At 38.7% G+C, this 9,029-nt stretch overlaps 1 pseudogene; it reads left to right on the top strand.

Moving 5' to 3' along the window:
* The first annotated feature begins 7,620 nt into the window (after positions 1 to 7,620).
* Positions 7,621 to 8,661, top strand: LOC145032932 (dehydration-responsive element-binding protein 3 pseudogene; annotated as a pseudogene).
* Positions 8,662 to 9,029: the final 368 nt, after the last annotated feature.

Below are 9,029 nucleotides of genomic sequence, written 5' to 3'. Positions count from 1 at the left end.
TAGACAATCACACCGGACACTCTAACTCGCCCACTGGCACACTGAACTCCCTACTAAAAGACTGAGACATGAAGGACTGACTCTCCCCCGAGTCAAATAAGATCAAAGCAGGCAAATAGTTCACCAAAAACGTAGCTAATCACTAGTTCAACAGGTAAGCATACAACAGACAAATAAAACGAGATGAGGATAGAAATATACCAGCAACCACATCTGGTGCTGCTCTGGCCTCCTCCGCCGTGAGCTGGAAAGCACTACTGTGAGCCTTTGGAGGCTCTGCCCTAATGGATCTCCCATCCGTGATCCTCAAAGTAGCCAGCGCTACAGCCTGCACCAGCTTGGCAGCGAGTAACGGGCAGTTGGCCTTCAAATGGCCAACCTGATCACATTGGTAACATAACTTCATACTCGGTATCGGAGCGGCCTGGAGATAATCCTTCGCATAATTCCCATCCTTGCCACACCTGTGGCACCCACTACTGGCTCGACAAATCCCGGATTGAACCCTGTCGCACTTCCCACAAGGGTGGCTCTGCTGACTCCCATACCTCAAATCAGCGGTCTTAGAACGCTTTGGCGCTGGCTGCGACTGTGTCGAGGCTGACTGCTGCTCACTCAGCTGCACCTCAATCTCTAACTCCTACCGTTTGGCGGACTCCTACAACTCTAGAAGAGTATCACATCACTAAGTAGATACAAACTGTTGGATATCAGTCTAGAGCATACTCGCATAACGGGTCATTTTGAGACTGCTCGGAAGCAAACTCTAGGAAGAACATCTCCCGCTCAGTGAACATACGGTGATCTCCGTCATTGACTCCCCATCCTATCTCAAACTCAAAAACTCATGTGCCAAATGTTCCCTCTCAACCCGCGGAATGTAACGGGTGCAGAACATATCCCTGAACTGCTCCCAAGTAACATCAACTCTATGATCGTCATTGTATGCCCCATTCGCAAGTCCCCACCAGTCCTTGGCCCCGGACCTAAGCAGGTTCAGAGCACACCTGACCTTCTAGTCAGCAAGACACTAGCAGGTGAAGAAACACCCCTCCATATCTGAAATCCATCTCATAGCCTTGATGGGATCCTGCGTCCCATCAAAAGTAGGGGGCTTCGTGTTATCGAAGTCCCTATACTGAAAACCCCTACCAACTCCTCCCCCTGTCATAGATACAGGTGGTGCAACTACTGCGATGACTGTCTCTGCGTGGACTGCGTAGCGCTCATCAAAATACTCCACCATGGCGGTCTTAATTGACCCGAACATTTCCGGCAACTTGGCACGGAACAACGCAACAACCTCATCATGCAGGATCGCTTGGATCCTGTCATCCATATCATCTGGCCTCATCTGGCCGATAGTCTCAGGTGCTGTCAGCTCCCCCTATATGCCCTTTCCCGATCCTGATCCTGAACTTGAACCGGATCCAGTCACAAAGCGCCAGGTCATCACCATTCTGAAACATAACACAATGTGCCAGATAACTTTTACGAATAATGGGGACCAACCCCCGACAAAACATTAGGGGTTGTGACTTCCTTGTGATGCGTATGTGTCATGTGCTTTCAGTAGTACGGGCCCATACTTCCTTCCACACCTACCCATCTTTGTCCCAAGTATCATCACAAAGCCCTAACGATACACATAATCATATTGAGCACTCAACCCCACTCCTAAAATGCCTCGAAGTTGGCGGACTCCTCCCAAACAACCAACCCACCCACGAAACATCCACCAACCCTGCAACACTAGTGTATGCTAGCCATATATAACGTTGGACCCAATAGACTTTCGAATATTCAATCCTACCCTTAGCTACCAATCAAACAAGAACAGAACATAAGGCCAAATCAAACATTCTCAGGCTATAAGATCTTAAATATGTATAACCGTGATGCCTATACTAGATAACTACAGTAATGATGTCAATTTCTTATAAGAGAAACCCTAGGCTAGCAGGCATCATGTAATCAGAAAATTCTACCATGCAGTTCCTAAAGATCCCTAGCCTAGTACTAGCATGTTGTTCTAACATATCACATAATCAAATAATTGTATGGTATTTTGGGGTCTACTCACTGGATCCGGCTGATCGTACACTTCGCATCCTCTTTTAGTTATTTTGAAAACCATTTTGAAAATCTTACCTTGATTTGAGACTGGATTCACACGAATCTTCCTCCAATTCACTCAAACCAAGGCTCTGATACCAACTTGTAACATCCGAAATTCCAAAGCAATTTAAACTTTTTAAAACATGTCAAGTACATCAAAACATTACAACTTTGTTTTCAAAATATTGATTATCAGAGTTTTTTTTCCCATAAACATAAACATAATAGGAGGAGCTGTACGATCACGCCTTGGCCTTGCCTCGATCCCCTGATGTACCTGAAACAATCAACTAAAACTGTAAGCCTGAAAGCTTAGTAAGTTACCCCCAAAATACCAATACACATACAGTCCACATAACCATGTCACGATAACATATCATCACAACTGAACAGAACAGTACATAATGGGTCCACAACCCTACAGACTGTAATACCCACGAGACCATAGTACGAGTCTCCCTTAGCCCATAACTGGAATGCTCCCGAGCCCACAGAACGAGTCTCCCTTAGCCCGTAACTGGAATACTCGTAGGGTTTGTTGGCTACCGCACAAAGCAGTACAACCTCAAGCTATCCCATATAACCAACATATAAATCATAAGAATTGAGCATGCAATAATCACATAACATCACAGATAGTCCTACCGACATACCTAACAGGCATAACCACTAACATGCGACACTAAAGCGTACTCAACATCTATCATTGTTCAAGGTAACACATTAACTGGGTCGGCCTTGGTGCCTTACACCCCTTCTTGAACTCCAGAAGTCGTGAAATCCTTGACTGGCTCGTCGAGTTCTCCTTTAACTCGTCGAGCTCATACGTGTCCAAGAATCGAGGGAACCTTTAGTCGACTCACCGAGTTTTCTAATGACTCATCGAGTTCAAGGCAAACTTCAACGGATTCATCAAGTTGTTCATCAACTCGTCGAGTTCGCGGCCAAATTCATCGAGCTCACCGAGTTGTTCATCCAACTCGCCGAGTCCTCGTAGACCTCCAACCATGCAGACGCTTTTTAAGCCATGACAAGGCTCTAGATTTCAAATCCAAGCTTCTAAGGCATGTTTATCATGTAAAGTTGCAAACTTTACGCACATGCAAGGTTCTAAAGGCTCTAAATGACCAATCTAAGCTTCCAATGAAGTTTTACACCTTGGGAGAGTCTTATTCTTGCACAAGCTGGAAACTTTATGTACTAAGAAGCCCAAAGGAGCTCAGTTCTGAAGTTACAATTTCATATCTGAGATTTTAAAGAAGAGTAGCTACCAAACATACTATGAAAACCCTAGAAGTTGCCCAAAGGAATGAATGAGGTTAGGGTAACGATTTATACCTTCCATAAGATGCTAACTACAATAGATTTTAGGTCCTTTAAGCTCCTTGCTTCTTAATGCTTGACCTCCAAGCTCTTTTCTCTCCAAGAAAATCATCCTTCAAGCTTAAGAATGCACAAGATGAGCTCACACACGATTAGGGCTTTAGAGGGACAAGAGGCAGTAAAGGGGAGGCTAGGGGATGGCCAATGATCCATTAAATAGGGTGAAATGCCCCGAAATTTAGGATTTCATCTGCTAGCTTCTACTCGTCGAGTCCCATTGTGGACTCGGCGAGTAGGTCACTAAATTCGTGATCCCACCTTGTAACGCCCGTAGATCCGAGCGAGTCAATTTAGAGACGATAAGCATAAAAAATGACTTTTTGATGGAAGATTATTTAGAAGGATTAATCTTAACCAATTTTTAGTATATGTCACAAGGTTTCCGTGCATATAAAGAACGCCAAAATCCGAGTTATAACGAAGAAGTTATGAGCTGTCGAAGTTTCGTGACAGAACCGGCACGACGCTGAATGACGTAATAAGCAAATTTATGTTAGAGTGATATTTAGCCTTAGCAATCTAAAAGAAAGACGTAGAGTTTGTTAAACCATGAGCGTGCATAAAAAGAACGTCAAAATCTGACTTCGTATGAGGAAGTTATGATTTCTAAGTTTCGACTTAGCGGTATGCAACCCGAATACTCGATTTGAGATCGACTGGGTTTTAGCCAAAACAATCTAAATGAGAATCGAAGATCTCGTTAATAGTAGTGAAACGATAAAAAGATAGGCGAAAACGGACATCGGATGAAGAAGTTATGAATTTATAACGGAGTTTTCTTGTCCCGGCCTAATAAAAATAAAGTCAAAATTAGCCGACAGAGTCTAAATAAAAGTTGTAGATCGTAGTCTCACCTACGCGGGGATATAAAGAACGTCGAAAATGGAGCTCGTATGAGGAAGATATGAATTTTTGAAGTTTATTAAATAATTAAAGTATTTAATTTAAATAAAAAATTCGAATATTATCCAAAGGGGGGGGGGGGGGGAGTCACATAGCGTATCCACATTACGCTCAACGTAACATAGAATTACGCCCAACATAATTCGGGTTTCAGCCCCCTATAAAAGGATGTCGAGGGCAGCCGATTCTTTTGCTCATTTCTTCCCTTTCTCTCGCGTTTTTGCATTGTTTTTCGTGCAAGAATTATCCCGAAGCCCCGGTATCATTCCTGAGCCCCGAAGATCCCGAGAAGTGCAATTCCAGAGCCAAAGCTCTGCCCGCGAGGAGTCCGATTTTTGTGAAGATATTCCAGATCTATCGAAGAATACTACTTCTACAAGCCGTAGTGCTGTCCGATCATCTTCTGATCAAGTGAGTTTGTAGTTACTTTCTTCTAACGCATAAATATTAAGTATTTTCTATGAAATACGTGCTATGTGTATAATATAAAGTTGTTTATATGTGTGGGTGTATTGTCCCTTTCATAAACACGGGTACAATACAAGTATTGTTTGAATGTATTAAGTATATGTTTGGGTGAATGTGTAGTTACTTTCTTCTAACAGATAAATATGAAGTATTTGTTATAAAATACGTGCTATGTGTTTATATATTGTTGTTTATTTGAGATGAGTGTGGAATGGATGTTTTATATAGTTTTTAAATGAGTTAAACTGTATATGTACTTTATATCTACAAATATGTTGGGTAGAACATGGGTAGATGAGATAGTTGGTATGTGATAAAATGATGAGGTATGAAAGATGCGCTTAAGAATAATATCGGTAGATGCACCAAGTAGTGAATGTCGTAATCCTAGCAGATGCGCTTATATGATAATATCGACAGATGCACCAAATAGAGAATGTCATAATACTAGCAGATTCGCTTATAGGATAATCCTGGCAGATGCGCTTATAAGATAAAGTCGGCACATGTGCCTAAAAGAGAATGTCATAAACCTGGCAGTCGCGCCTCATAGTGTATGACGTAATCCTAGCAGAGGCGCTTAAAGGATGATGTTGGTAGATGCGCCTTATGTAGCAATAGATTTTGTGCTAATTCCTTAGGTCAATCCTTAGGAATGAATGAATGACGGGTAGTTGAATTCTTAGGGTAAAATCCTAAGAAATAAAGAAGATAATGGGGATGGGTAATTGGGTTGATTGTTTGATGGTTTAATGTAATAATTATATTATTGTGGGTTGAAAACCCTATATGCTCACCAGGCTCCCAAGCCTGACCCACTCAGTTTTCTTTGTATCACAGGTATCGATACGAAGATATATTTCATGGAGAGATTAAAAGAGATGTAAAATCTTTAGTGTAAATAATGTAAGTTCTGTTTATGCTTATGTGTCTGTATCTGAACATGACATCCCGAGATTTTGTTATATAATGAAAATACATTTCTTTAAGGAAATGCTTTGATAATTTTTATCATATTTTGTTTTGGGAACAAATTCCGTAACTGTTTTCTTTAAAAGATTACTCTGATTTTAAAAACAAAGCATAAACAAATCGGTCTTTTCTGACCGAGAAATTGGGGATGTCACACACCTCGCTGCTACTCGACGAGTAGGGTAGCCTTAACTCGTCGAGTAGGACATAAAACTAAGGAAATTCTTTATTTAAATCCATACCTGAGAATCTGGGCGTTATAGCTCCGCTTAAAAGTCACGCACATGAGTACACTTAGCGTACACATATGTACGCCCATCATACTCAGCTTCCACCTTTCTTAAATAAGGGACTTATTCTGTCAAAACTTCAAACTTCCATAGTTTCCTCAATATAACTCCGTTTCAAATGAACCTCATATCCACAGAAAGGTGACGAGAAGCCCTACGCTTCTAGCAACTCGTCGCAGCCTCGAGGCTTTCTCATGCCCGAGTTGCAGCGCACGAACCCTAATCGCGGACGATCCTAAACAGGATGTTACAAGTTATTGCTTATTAGTTGTAATGATATTAAAATCAGTGTGAAAAACGTAAAACATCAACATACTAATAAATTAAGCATTTACCGATTAACATCTTAAAAACGTCAAATTTCAATAAATTATGTTAAATGTTAAACTACCATCAAACCATATTTTTAAGAGTTCAAGAGATTATAAAAGATCACCACACCAATAACTTACGTAATTATATTATATATTATTATAAATTAAATAAGAAATATTATATATAATTAGTTAATATGTTAAATTTGGTGCGGTTTGGTTATTTGTTAGTGGAAATTAAAAACAACATTGCACCAAAAAATTTCAATTTTTGAAAACTTAAAACCCTCAACGTCGACTTCTGTATCGATTTCAATTTATCAATTTTCATTTATGTGAATTTCTCAACTATTTCTATATCCAGTTCAATTTTTACTCATCCGTGAAGCAAACATACCATTGGAGGTAATATTGGTAGTGATGCAAATGAACCGACCGAACACAAATGAGGGTTGTTGATGTTCGTCTATTTAAGTTAGACGAACAAACGAATAAATACGAACAAATAAACGAATAAGTTTTATTGTTTATGTTCGTTCATTTAACAAATTACATTGTTTATTTTCGTTTGTTTATGTTCGTGAAGATACTAAATAAACATAAACGAATGAAGAAAAACAAACATAAATAAGAATATAGTATAATAATTTAATCAAACACAATTAAACAAATATATTAATATAAAATGAACTTAAATAAACAAATATAAAGAAATGACATAAATGAACTTTCACAAAAATCAGTGAACAAATAAGAAAAATGTTTATTTTCATTCGCCCAACGAAAATTTATGTTCGCGTTCTTGGTTTATTAGTTAAACAAACATTAACAAAAGTTCTCGTATATATATATATATATATATATATATATATATATATATATATATATATATATATATATATATATATATATATATATATATATATATATATATATATATATATATATATATATATAAAAGTTTAATTTTTAAAACTGCAAAAACAATTAAATAACCAAAACTAAAAAAAAAAATAAATAAATAAAAATGCGAGGCATTAACCGTGTGGTAAAATACAAGTCGAGTTACCACTAGTAGACCATAGCAACTAGATTTTTCTTTCCGTCTCTAGTGCTTAAAGAGAAAGGGACCCCATTTGTACGATAACCTCTCTCTCTCTCTCTCATATGATATATACTGTTTATAAATGTATCATTTATTCAGAAATGGCTCAATCAGGTTAAAGCTCATCGTTCGTCTTCTACAAACCCCCCAAAAGATTGCAACTTTTTCCTCAGTCTTGCTTTCTAACGAACACTTCGTGAATATATGCACTTATCAGCATCCAATCATAAGTTTTTTCAGTAACAACTAACAATGAGTGCAGATAATCTCAACTCTGAACCTGATGATTCCAGCTCCAACTCCTTCCCTTCACCACCTTCTTCACCTCACCACAAACCAAAACACCCTAAAACCAAAACCATCAAGAGAAGCCGAGATTCCAGCACCAAGCACCCTATCTACCGCGGCGTTAGAATGCGTAACTGGGGCAAATGGGTGTCTGAAATCCGTGAGCCGAGGAAGAAATCACGGATATGGCTCGGAACTTACCGGAACCCTGAAATGGCTGCTCGTGCACACGACGTCGCTGCACTTAGCATCAAGGGTAACTCGGCCATTATTAATTTTCCGGATTTGGTTGGGTCGTTGCCTCGACCCATTTCGTCGTCTCCGAGGGATGTTCAGGCTGCAGCAGCTAAAGCAGCTGCCATGGACACGTTTGACTTTCCACCTGCACCCTCCACGGTGGTGTCGGAGCCGGAGGAACTGAGTGAGATAACGGAGCTTCCAATTCTTGGGACGAGTTTTGACTCTGCTGAGTTGAATAACGAGTTCGTGTACATCGACTCGATGGTGGATGGATGGCTCTACCCACCACATGAATGGATTAATAAAAGCGGTGACGACGACGGTGGGCATTTTTCCGGTCAGAAAAATGTGGTTTCCAATGAATTTGAATCTTTATTGTGGAATTATTAATGTGTGTGTTTTCGACTTTTTTTTTTCTTTGCTTAACCCTTTAGCTTTCTACTTCCAAAATCTTCTCCTAAAAAATATTGTGATGAAGGATGTTTCTAATTATTTTGTTTATATGTTAGGACAAAAGAATTAAATTGATCGGAGATTATAACATGTCGTTTTCTCGCAAAACGAGGGATGATTTTCTCAACATGTTTGGCCAATTTAACTTTTTCGTAATATATAAACATTCATATAAATGTACACTTAAATTTATCACCTAGCTAATTATTATATGGAATCATGATAATACATGATAAAAATTTCGATTTATATATTTTCATATTATTGTACTATATCATCAAATTTTTTATATAAAATTTACAACCAATTATACATGTATATAAAATATATTTATATTATTTTTATGTTTAGAAAAACCGTTAAACCGGAGGGAATAGTAACACTTTTAGTACGTTGTCACATATGTTTTTTTAGTTTTTTTGATGTCATGTAATCTTAACATGTCTAGCACAAAAAATATAAAGATTGATAGTGTGTCAATTAAATAGTTTGATT

Source organism: Lactuca saligna, chromosome 1 (genome assembly GCF_052625555.1).
Source record: "Lactuca saligna cultivar CGN05327 chromosome 1, ASM5262555v1, whole genome shotgun sequence".
In the NCBI taxonomy this organism is placed as follows: Eukaryota; Viridiplantae; Streptophyta; class Magnoliopsida; order Asterales; family Asteraceae; genus Lactuca; species Lactuca saligna.
This window is presented reverse-complemented; position numbering and strand designations above follow the sequence as displayed.